We start from the raw sequence: 12,909 nt of genomic DNA, 5'->3' as shown, positions 1-12,909 counted from the left end.
GTGTTAAATACATTTGACCTTCGAACAGCAGTTGCACGGGTCCAGTTAATATGTGGATTTTTTCAATGTATACAGTATAGTACTGTAAATGTATTTCTTCTTTGGGGTTTTTATATTTTTTTCTAGCTTTATGGTAAATACAGGATATAAATCTTATAACATAAAAAAATACATGTTAATTAACTGTCTAGGTTATCAGTAAGAATTTTGGTCACTGGTAGGCTGTTAGTAGTTCAGTTTTTGGGGAGTCACACAGATTTCTGACTGTGTAAGGTGTCAGTGTCCCTAACCCCCTTGTCACTTAAGGGTCAACTGTAGTAGGATTTAGAATGATGTTCCAGATCATGATGTTCTGCAAATGCCAACCTTCGGTGTTTAAATTATATTCTGTATACAGTTAGTTTGGTCTGAAGGGTGAGTGTAAGGCATGATGGTTTGTTTCTCGTAGCAACATAGTAGAGCTGGCACTGGGCGCATTTCCCTGAGGACCTTACTGCGCAGCTGAGGCAAGCTATGGAAGCGCGGCTGGCTAGAAGGGTAAGTGTGTTCACGAATGTCTGTACTAGGGGTTATAGGTAAGCTCCCCTTAATGTGCTAACAGCCTTGTCAGAGACTCAGATGTATATTAAGGGTTTAGGAAGAGGCGATTAATTCTCTTTTGGGGGTCGCTTAAATGTTTGCAAGGGCACGATGCCTGAATACCAGTGGTTCACCAGGGACTGTTGGTGGAGGACCTATCTGCCTTGGCAGGGAGAAATAAAATATTAGTAATAATATTACTAATGAAATAGTAATAAAGCTTACATTGTTTAGAATTGGTGTTCTTGGGGCACCTGGATGGCTCAGTCGGCTAAGCATTTGACTTTGGCTCAGGTCGTGATCTCACAGTTTGTGCGTTTGAGCCCTGCATCGGGTTCTCTGCTGTCAGCGCGGAGCCCGCTTTGGATCCTCTGTCCCTGTCTCTCTCCGCCCTGCCCCATTCTTACGCGAGCTTTCTCTTTCTCAAAAATAAATAAACATTAAAAAAAAAAAATTGCTGGTTCATGATGATCATAAAAAACAGACTGACCTTTATTCGGTTTTATTGTTGGCCTTAAGTTCTCTGTAGACAATAATTCCCCCTTCGTGTCATTCCTCTCTTCCCCCTCCCCTCGCCCCCGGAACAGTACTGTAAAATAGAGTTTTCCATATAGTTGAAATGGGGAGGGCCGGAATTGGAGAATATCACCAACACCATCACACCACAGTTTGGGTCTGGAGAGGTGTCTAATGCTAATAAGCTTCATTAGATGGTGAGTGAGAAGTCAGAGGGTTAGGCTGGTTGGGTACTGCCTGCCCTAAGGTCCCAGCTGAGCTGTCGCTGTGGCAGATCCTTGGGTTGCTATGAGCTGCTGGCGCAGCAGGTGAAAATGAGGCAGGGCCTGTTGCAGTAGGTTTCTGAGGGTAAGTAGGACCTCGTCACAACTGTGTTTCAGAGAGAACTGGGGTGACGTGAGGAAGGCTGACAAACTAGATGCAGAAGGACGTGTATGAGGATAGAGGAAGAAAGGGCCTGTACTCTGATGGCGGCAGCGGGACATAGGAGTCAGTTGTAAAGGTATTGTAGAAATGAAATACATTTATCTGACAGGTATTAAGTACCTCATGTAATGTGTACCATGGATAAATAGGTGAGTCCTCTGACTTTAAAAGGAGTTCATAGTCTAATCCGGACAACAGATAAGTGATGGCAGTACACTGTGGTAAGTGCAATAACAGTTAAGCACATCAAGCAGTGATATAACAAAGGGCACACTAAGAATTTGCTTGCAAGTTTCCTGGAAGATTCTTGACCTGGTTTCTGAAAGATAAAGAGCTGACAAGTAGCCACGGAAGCTGGGGTGAATTGTGAGGGCCTCTAGAGGGTAGACCAAGCAGAAGTGCACACAAGCTGCGGAGGGGCTAAGAGAGAGAGACAGGGAAGGAGGCAGAGGATCCGAAGTGGGCTCTGTGCAGACAACAGAGAGCCTGATGCGGGTCTCAAACTCGTGAACCATGAGATCATGACCTGAGCTGAAGTTGGATGCTTAACCGACTGAGCCACCTAGGCGCCCCGGTCAGATGTTTATTTTAAATAGGTTTTGCTGGCAGCTATGTGAAGTACACATTTGAGGGAGGTAAGCATGGAAATGTTAATGCTGTTTCAGTGATGCAGAAAAGAAATGATGAAAGTCAGCTGGAATGAAGAAGAGAACACATTTAAAAGGTATTTAGAAGTTAGAACCAATAAGTTCTACTGGGGTGTGGAAGATCAAGAGAAGAGGGAGGGTATGCTCAATTTCTTTGTTGAAAATAGGTGGATGGGAAGTGGTCATTAATTTCTGGAGGAGAATTAGATACGATAGTGGAGGGATAGGTCGCTCCCAAAGTTTTGGTATATCTAGGAAGACTTTATGACCTCTTTTTTTTTTTTAATTTATTTTTTTTTTGGTAATCTGTACGCTCAATGTAGGGCTCGAATTCACGACCCCGAGATGAAGAGTCGAATACTTCTCCAACTTAGCCGGCCAGACACCCCAGAATTTATAGACCTCTATTTTTGGCAATATGGCAGACTAAATTATAGAAATTATTTTGCTAATGCACCTAAGATGCACCTAAGAATGTTAACAATAAGAACACCTTTTAAAACGTGATTCAGCTTGCCAAAGGAAATACTCTCAAGCCAGAACAAAGTCTGCATGCATTTAAAGAGGTGGGCTGAGGGCATCCTGTGCCCCGGGATCATTTAGTAATCTCAGGTGGCCTAGAGCTCTAGGTTTAAGAAGACAACCAAGAGGCCAGGAGCAAAGCTCTGGGCTCAAATTGGAGTTTGATTGGTGATTCCCTAAAACCAGGAACCATGAAGAGTTTTACCCTCAAAGTAAGGGTGAATTAGGAATACAATTTTTACCTCAAAAAGCAGAGAGCATAGAAACTTGTCTGACTTGCCTTGTTCTGATTGGAGGAAAACATATTTCTGAGAGTGTGTGGCCCACGGCCAGTCCTTAGGCCAGTTTGTGGCCTGAGTTTATATGATTTGCACCTTTGAAAAGACTGTATGCTGCTAATATAACATTTACTTGGGTTGGTAGTTCCCCAGATGCCTGGTAGGAAGTAAACAAATTTTCACTGGAGGAAGGTTTCTCCCAACACAAGCCTCAAAAATTCCCAGTAAGTTCTAATGAATGTGAACTTCCAGCTAAAGATCACAATATATACAGGAGACAGCCTGAACAAGAATCAGCACAGATAAAACAGAAACGTAGGCACAAAGAATTCAGACTCTGGCAAAAGTTTTCAGACACAGAATATAAACAAAATGAGATGGAAGTCTGAGTACAAGTCACTTTGGAGAAAGTGGCCCTACCCCTGATGTTCTTGATCCATATAATCTTGAAAAGTAGATGTCTACTTAGGAAAGTCCTCTGTTCCTCTAGAGTCTTTATAGGTGGATGTCAGGGTCAGTCAGTGGGTCTGGATATCCTGGTGATGAGATCCTAAGCACTTGTACACTACAGTGGGGAACATGTATCCATGGCTGTGGGCCTTGAGCTTAAGACCTCTGTGTGAGGTTCAAAGTACCTGAAATGGTCACTTCCAGTGTGGTTCCAAGGCCGACTTTTATGGGTATCTCTTCTAATAAGTCTGGTTTTCTAGCTGTATATCATGCCAGTGGCGGGGGTGGGGGGGGCACAAAGTGTCTGATGATCTGCCTTTCAGAAAAATAGCTTTTATGTTGGGTATACGGACTGCGTATATGAGATTCACTTTTTTAAAAAAGTAACAATTACAACATACCACAAATGGAATCTTTTAGAGGGTGAGTCAAGCCCAACCTCATGGGGTCTTTCTATAACAGTTTCATAGGAGAGTTTATAGAGATTTTAAAATACAAATTGCAGTGTCATTAGACCTAGACATAAAACTTAAAACTGAGGAAAGTTTCAGTCTAATCAGAAAAGTTAGAAACCATTATTTAAAAGTACCCAAAGGATTATGATTTGGTCAGCTGACTTAATCCATTTATAAATGTTCAAGTGGTTTTTAATGTGGCCATTTCTTCATATATTTTCTAGATTATAATTAAAATGGGTAAAATTTTGTCACTTGTTGAGCCTCCTAGGTAAAAATGACTAATATTTTTTTACAGTTTGAAACAATTTTTTCCTGTAATTTGGGTTGTTACTATTATTATTCTCTTCAGCATAAATATTATCAGCCTGGAGGTAGTTTGGGAATTACCAAATGATACAAATAGCCTTGACAAAGCAAATGTCTTTCCCACCCCTCCCCCCCCCGCCATACACACACACACACACACACACACACACACACACACACACACACATACAGTGAGGGCAGTGTTACACTTTAGTCCTTATACAGAAATCGGATTGAACAACTGTCTTTATAATACTCTGGTAATGGATAGAAAGGGATCTTTGCATGGTAGTAAGCTTTATAGTATTAATTTCAGTATGGACTTCATTCATAATAAAGGAAACTTTCTTCAGGTGTCGTCAATAAAAAAATAATTTCAATTTTTGTTTGAATTGTCTGAGGAGGTTAGAAAACTCTTGATTGCACAGTCAGTGCTGAAATTTCCAGCTCTAAATGCTGATCCATAGACAGTATGAACATTAATCCTTAATTTTTCAGCAAGAATGAGATGTTGCTTGCAAAATATTCCAAAACAATATTTTAGAAGTTACAGCATGTTTAGCACAAGGTATATATCTTGATTCTTTGTAAGTTGTGAGTCATCATCAAAGGGCAATATATCAGGGTTGTCCGGAATAACATCAGTCAAATCAGGACTGGGTGTACTTAGAGTTTGACAACTATTGAACAATACTAAAATTACTCTTTATCAGGAAGGGAAAGAAAGACAGCTAGAAGTTGACTGGAGCAGAATTTAATAATTATAAAGGAAGCAGGGGCACCTGGGTGGCCCAGTTGGTTAAGCATCTGACTTTCTCTCTGGTCATGATCTCATGGTTCGTGAATTTGAGCCCCGCATGAGGCTCTGTGCTGACAACTCAGAGCCTGGAGACTGCTTCGGATTCCATGTCTCCCTCTCTGTCTGCCTCTCCCCCACTCACGCTCTCTGTCTCAAAAATAAATAAACATTAAAAAATTTTTAAAAATTTATAAAGGAAGCAGACAACGAAATAATACTATGGAAGGTAATGAACTGATATGATTCCTATTTTGGAGTAAGCATCACTAAAACACAATCCTGTGTTTCATAGTTAGGAAGACCCAAAGTTAGATATTATTATGAGAGGTTATTAAAGAAAGAAAGGAACATCTGATGAACATGTGTATCCCTTGGGTAGAGCTCTGGAACATTTTAAGTTCAGGACATGTAGTGTTTTAGCTGATCAAGATAGGAGGGGCCTCTGGGTGGCTCAGTCGGTTAAGTGTCTGACTCTTGATTTTGGCTCAGGTCATGATCTCATGGTTTGTGAGTTTAAGCCCCGTGTTGGGCTCTGCGCTGACAGCGTGGAGTCTGCTTGGGATTCTGCCTCTCCTCACTGCTCATGGGTACTCTTTCTCTCTCAAAATAAATATAAAAAAAAAAAAGATATGAGGAATACCAAGCATACCTAATTGTTTTTCGTATTTCTCCTTTCATGAAGAAAATTGTAGCCACCTGGGATATTCCCAAGAACATTTACATATAAAGGCTTCTTAATAATTCTGTTATTCTGAATTTAAGCCTTGTGCTTAAGAAATGAAAATTGTTAGAGAAAATTAGTTATTAATAGGCATAACTCATAGATACTTAAATGCAAGGAAACATCTTGCTTTAGAGTGATGATATATACATACAACAGAAAGCTTTCTTAGAAGTGAGGAACTTTTGCTAAGAGTGATTGAAGAGAATGGCAAAGGCACAAAAGCTTTAAAGATCTATCTTATTCTACATATGTCTTCATATGTATATGGTTACACATATGCAAATATACAAATAGGTAATAGATTTAAAGCTTTTGTCTTTAGCTTTAAAATGTAATTAATCTCCTGAAATCATTGTTGCACCATATGCTAACTAACTTGGATGTAAATAAATAATAAGTTAAAAAAGTATTTTTTAAATAAAAAAATAAAATGTAATTAATCTTAGCATGTTAGGTAACCACATATCTTACTGAATTTTCTACCTTTGATACATAGACAAAACATGGCCATTTGTTTTCAAATTTATATATTCTTTTATTGCATCTACTATATCTACTATAGTTTTGATCATCCATATTAGGTTAATCTTTAACCACAGCAATAAGTTTCAATTTCCTTAAAGACAGAAAACTAGAGGACAGGTGACTAAGAGCTGATGTACAGAGTACCTCAGTAAACACTAACATCACCCAAGGGCATAAGGGTATTCTTTTTTTTTAATTTTATTTTATTTTTAAATGTTTCTTTATTTTTGGGAGAAAGAAAGGGCAAGCAGGGGAGGGGCAGAGAGAGAGGGAGACAAAGAATCCAAAGGAGGCTCCAGGCTCTGAGCTGTCAGCACAGACCCTGATGCGGGCCTCAAACCTATGAACCGTGAAATCATGACCTAAGCTGAAGTCTGACGCTTAACCAACTGAGCCACCCAGGTGACCCCACAGAAACTATATTTAAAGATTGATCTTATTCTTTAGTAGTCCCATGCCTTAATGGTTTGGGTTGGTTTTTGGGCTAACACGGTTCATTAAGGAAGTGTGCATAACTCAGTGAAGGTGATAGAGTTGGCATCTGTCTTGATGTAATCCAACAGTCCAAGCAATGTGACTTAAAGGAATAATTTTAGTAGAATGTTCTTTATCGTTTTAAGTCTTCCTCCCAAAGCACAAACATTGTTAAGAACATTTTACCTTAAAGTTAAGATGTATTTCTACATCTTAATTAAAAACAATGGTTTTTTAAACAAGTGGTTTTAAACAAATGGTTTTTTTAAACAAGTGGTTATTACAGTTTGATTCCAATTTTGTTTAGAAAATTGTGTGTGTGTGTGTGTGTGTGTGTGTGCCATACTACTAACAGTAGTTATATATTTTTGTAATGTTTGTTTTTTGACGATGAACATATATTCCAATCAAAAAGATTGATTAACAAATAAAACAACAGTGCGTAGTTTGTATTTTATCATTCTGCTGGTGTTGGCCTCTTCTTGCTCTGCATTCTTTGATGAAATTAGCTGGGTGGGCTTCGGTAGTGAGTAGACATAGGCTGGTGATCTCAAATCTCGTTGTCAGACTGAAGAGTGTTGTTACCTGGAGCCTTCATCCTCATTCTCCAAAAAATGTGTTCACTTCTCCAGTGAACATTTGAGCGCTGGGAATGGACATGGACCCGAGTATGTTGCTACTGTATGAAATTGTAAATGATGATGCAAAAGAGGGGGAAAATGTGTTGTATAACCACAACTGAGAGAATGAGGCCAACGTGCAAAGTCTTCTGATACCATTAGTTACATGAACATTTTGTTGTTGTTCTGAGCATGCATTGGACTGGGAAATGCAGATGTAAGCCCAAGTTTGGGGGCAAAGATTGAGGGGAGCTGAATTGTTCTGCAAAATAGAATTTGAAGTTCCCAGAACTAATCCAGGAAGGGAATTAGGAAAGAGGAGGTATCAGAGGGACAGATGAGAAAAGAGGTGGCAAGATGGAGGGAGACCGGGATCTCTGGGACCAGAGGAATATAGTAGCCAGTGAAAACAGTGCCTGATTTGTGCAGTGACCCCAAAATGGACAAGGGTGTCCATGTACAATTTGAAGATTTTTTTTTTTTTTTGGCATTTTGACACTATAACTCATTCTTTTATCCCTCATGAATTTTCACTAATGCCTACTATATCTTGCAAGAGTGTTGAGTGTTTTGTTTTATTTTAGAAATTGTATCAAGAGTAAATTTCTTTCAGGGTCAAAGCAATAGCCTTATTGGAAAGCACATGGTAGATGCCAAGATGATCCACAGACTGTACCATGTACCAATTCACTGGAGGAAGGAGCTTGGAGCCAGAAGTGACCATAAGAATATACGCCTCCTAGGAATTTCCAGAATCTTTGGGGTAGGGAGTGGGGACTTGGAGTTTCTACATTGCATATAATATTGGAGCTCAAGAAAATCCAGGCTCCACTATGCAAATCTCCTGTCCATTCAGGCGTAGCCTTGTGCATTGAGTTTTTCCCTCACTTACAAGGTGTGATTTGATCTAGCTCCTAGACCTAGCCTACTTACACTTGGTGTTCTCTCCTGTCTGACCTTACCTTACAACTCGATTTACTCTTACCTACAACTCGATTTGCTCTTCTAGTCTAGAGAAAACACATAATGCATTATCTCAGCAAAGTCCTACCTACTGGACAGGATGGTTATAAAGATTTTAAAGGATGTTAAAATACTCAGAACATTTAAAAATCCTGTACCAATATAATCTTCCATTACTGTGTTGCTGTTTTTATTTCTAATGATGATGATAGTAAACAGCAAATGGTACCTGTAATTACATACCAGGGACACTGCTGCTTTTCTCATTTCATACTCATGGCATCTCTGTGTGCATCCCTACGAGAGAGGAAGTATTTTCATCTCCCTTTTAGAGGTGATGACAAATACCCAGAGCTGGGAATTAAACACAGATCCACCTGACTCCAAAACTAGCCTTTTAATAGGTTGAGTGTCATTTTTAATGGATAGTCTTACAGATTAACTAAGTGTTGTCTTAGAAAATGAATCAGTGAGAAATCTATATAAACAACCCTATAGAAAAATGAGCAAGAGTAATAGACACGTGGCTTTTAAGTCCATGGAAATAGCAACATCTTTGCTTATAATAATTAAAACCTCACTTAGGTACCATAGCACTTATGTGATTATTAAAGATGAGAAAGCTTAATAACACAATGGGTGATGTTACTGTGTAGCAGGCAGAAAAGGAGGAACCATGGAGAAAACAAATGGGCTTGCTGAGGATCCCATGAGAAAGAGGAGGTGGAGTCCTTCCCATCCTATCTGGTTCTGCTCCACATTTATGTAAATATTCATGGGAAAGGGAGAATTCCTGCACCCCAGGATTTGAGAGTCTGGTGGGGTGGGGGGACCTTAGGTAAGTGAAAGTCTGTGATTCAAACTGTGAAGGGCTATAATATATGAATAAGTTCACAGGTAAATCCGAGAAGAAAGAATGGAGAAAGGGATTTTCCCACACGGTGTTTTCAAGTTTTAATGCAGAAAAGGATTGGTTAAAAGCAAAAGTCCCAGTCCAGCCCTTTGGAAGATACACTAATAGTTGTAGTGAAAGTGAAGAGAAGCTTCTGGTCAGAAGAAACTGAGTAGTGGTGTGTGGTCGCGAGGTGGATAATCAATCAGAGGCTAAAGTAAAAATGTTATCATACTGATCGAATTGGCTAATACCTCTACTAAATGTTGAGCAGTAGCAGATGTAGCTGACATCTTTGCTTTGCTCCTAACCCTGAGGGAAATGTCACTAGTATCTCTAGAATTTCCCTCATTGAATAATATGGTAGAGGGATTAAGGTGTGCCCTTGTTGTTATGAGCACTGGCTGATGTATGGAATTGTTGAGTCGCTCACTGCATCATGCACCTGAAACCAATATAACACTGTATGTTGACTATATTGGAATTAAGGTGAAATTAAATAAAGTAAAATAAAACAAACAAACAAATAAATAAATGTTACCATACTTCGGCATCTCCTGTCCCTGAGGCTCTGAACGGCCTTCCCTATCTTCTCTGCCAGCTCTTCCTCAGCCTCTTCTTCATGCCTACCTGCTCTAGAACTGGGGACAGAGTCGTCACCAGTGTCTTTTCATCTTTTTTTTCTTTTGCCTTTTTATTTCTTTTATTAACGTATTTATTTAATTGAGTAGAGAGTTTTTTAATATTCCATTTTGATTTAATTTGGTTATATAGTTTTCTTTTATTCACTCAGAAGATACCTACTTATTTAAATAGCTCTTCTCCCTTCTTCTGGAAACATAAGTAAGCTCTTTCACAAATTGGACTTCAGTGTCAGCCTCATGGCTGTGAAACCGCTCTCTGGGAGACCCTTTAGAAGGATGCCAAAGCAAAAGAACGGACTCCCTAAATGAAATTCACATTTATTACAGTTTAGAAATCTTTAGAATCTTTAGAAATCTACAATCCAGACCTGTTTTACTTACCCAGCTGGATTGTGACACTTTTAAGGGCTGGCATCATGTCTCAGCTGTCTTTGTATTCGCACCCCTGGTGCATGCTAAGTAGGCGGGAGAAAAGTTGTTGAATGAACGAAGGACTCATGGCTTCCGTGGCCTCTTTTTCATCAGCAAGTGAGCAAGCGCGCCTGTGTGGAAGGAGGTGTTATACACAGAACAGATGCATGGTGTGGCTAGTGAACCATGTATAGATGCTCAACAAAACTGTGATGCTCTAAATAAATATTTCTTGGCAGGAACAGCTGCTTCTGACAAAACAAAACAAAACAAAACAAAACAAACCAGACATTAAAACAAAACAAAGAAGCTAGACATCATGGCCAAAGAATGCAGAAAGGTGAAATGGTGTGTGCCCAACTCTTAATTTATAAAAATGACGGAGTGGAAATACAGAGAAGTCATTGCCATGGAAAGAAAAGTTGCACTAGAAGGGAAAGACCTGCCATGCCTCGCAGGGCCACAGGGGGAAGCCCCAGTGTTAGTCAGGAGACAGCAGCAAGGGTATGCATAGGGCACAGCCATTGTTACACTTTCTAAGGAAAGGCAGGGCCAGGAAAGGCTAGCAGTTGAATACTGGATAGTTTGAGTAATTCCAGCAGGCCTTGGGGCATAGGGCCCCCTCTGCATGTCTGGTTTCTGGCCCTCGGATGATTCAGGGCAGGGCAAATCTTGGCCTTGTGTGTGAGAGCTAGACCTAACAGGATGTGTTTGGGAACATGGGCTTGGGTTAGGTTGGTTTATATAGGAACAAGAGACTCATCTGAAAGTTGTTCACTGTGTTAGGAATTAGCTAGCCTTGAAAGGCAGTCTCTACTCAGCCAGCAAGGCTCCCCAGGGATGTCAAAACATTGTAAAATATAGAAAATTTAAAAAATAGGATTATTAGGGCACCTGGGAGGCTCATTCTTTTTGACCATCTGGCTTTGGCTGAGGTCATGGTCTCGGGGTTCATGGGTTCAAGCACCACGCTGACAGTAAGGAGCCTACTTGGGATTCTGTCTCTCTGCTCCTCTCCCACCTGCGTGCTCTCTCTCTGTCTCTCTCTCTCTCTCTCTCTCTCTCTCTCTCTCTCTCTCTCTCTCTTTCTCTCTCTCTCAAAATAAATAAATAAACTTAAAAAAATAGGATTAGTACATGAGGCTCAGGAGCTTAAAAGAAATGTGATGGCAAAGAAGTATATGACTGAGAAATTTAATCTATCCCCATTTACACAGTACCACTTTAGGTCTTGTATAAAATCTATGTATTAACTTGGAAAGCATGGCCCTCTTCACTTTATTTTAGACTTGTCTGGCCTCTCTATGTTTTAGGGTTAATAAGTTTTATCATTTTTGTGTGAGTAGCTTTTATTACCTAAATGCGATTATTCCCACTATACTCCTTCTTACTGTTATAAATAGGATTTTTCCAAATTATGTTTTCTTACACAACTCATTTATTGAAGTGAAATTAGTATTTTTGCAGATGTATGCAGTGTGTTGCAGTTTTGCAGAATTCATGATCTTTAACATCTCTAGTTTTAAAAACTTCTGCTATAAAAATTAAAATGTATACAAGTCCCCATCACCCACCTTCTACAATTATCAAAATTTTGCTTATCTTTTGTCTTCTGCTTTTCTACTATACATTCACGTTTTCTTCAGTTTTACATAAAATGCCCATCCATTTCCTACAGTTTTGTTGTTGTTGTTTGTTTTCTCTGAAGCTTCTGAATCTCTGGAATACTTTTTCCTTTCTCTTGCTTTATTGTTTTGGTTTGTTCTAGTAGTTTCCATGCTGCCTTTTTTTTCTCTGTTTTCAACTTTGAACAGAGTGATAATCTGTTTAGATTTAGGTTTGTTTTTTTTTTAGTGTTTGTTACCAAGCAGAGTGAGTGAGGATTTCCTGTGGTTTTGATTTCTGTCCAATGGCTTGATGGTCAGACCCTCCCTTAAAATATGTTACCTGGGGGCACCTGGGTGGCTCAGTCGATTAAGCATCCGACTTCTGGTTTCGGCTCAGGTCCTGATCTCATGACTGAGGCCATCAGTGAGGAGCCTGCTTGGGATTCTCTCCCCCTCTCTTTTTGCCCTCCCCCGCTCATGCTCTTTCTTTCTCTCAAAGTAATTGAAAACAAAAGTGTGATCTGGAGGGCAGACTGGTATGCACGTGTCTGGGCCTCTTTCCCAGTTCCTGACAGCTTTGTCTTTGTGCGCTTCTTGGCCTGCTGACAGTGCATCTCCCTCTTACTGCTGTTGCCGGCTTGTCTGTCAGTCTCAGCTAATCAAAGACATGAGGAATTGTGATTTGTAAAAATATGCTGTCCCAGTAAGGTTTTCTTACTTCCTCCCCTAACTCCAAATCACACCTGCTTCCTCCCCTAACTCCAGGTTATACCAGGGTTATACTCAAGGACTAGTTTCCCCAAACTTTCTACCCAGTTTATCATCATCATCATCATCATCATTTGAGATTCATGTGATTTAAATGCAAATACAACAAAGCAAAAATAAAAAAAAATAGTTACAGGTTTGATTTTTTTTTTTTTTTTTCTCTTTTGGTGGGGGGAGGAGCAACTTTGGGTGGAGGGAGACTGGACCCAGAGGCAAGAACGCTGCTCCTTCCAGCGGGAAGAAAGGGATTTTGTTTCTAAAGGATGTCAGGATTAGCTTATCCAAATCTTTCCTGTGCTA

At 39.8% G+C, this 12,909-nt stretch overlaps 1 protein-coding gene across 1 annotated transcript in view; it reads left to right on the top strand.

The window, feature by feature from the left end:
* Nucleotides 1-518: 518 nt before the first annotated feature.
* LOC109278650 (carotenoid-cleaving dioxygenase, mitochondrial) overlaps nt 519-12,909 on the top strand; it is a 107,820-nt gene continuing 95,429 nt past the window's right edge. Inside the window, exon 1 of the mRNA XM_019469166.2 lies at nt 519-537. The gene's annotated coding sequence lies outside the window, so the exon portion shown is untranslated. The remainder of the gene's footprint in view (nt 538-12,909) is intronic.

The sequence above is a fragment of the Panthera pardus genome, unplaced genomic scaffold, assembly GCF_024362965.1.
Source record: "Panthera pardus isolate Hobbes unplaced genomic scaffold, ASM2436296v1 HiC_scaffold_12, whole genome shotgun sequence".
Taxonomy (NCBI): domain Eukaryota; kingdom Metazoa; phylum Chordata; class Mammalia; order Carnivora; family Felidae; genus Panthera; species Panthera pardus.
This window is presented reverse-complemented; position numbering and strand designations above follow the sequence as displayed.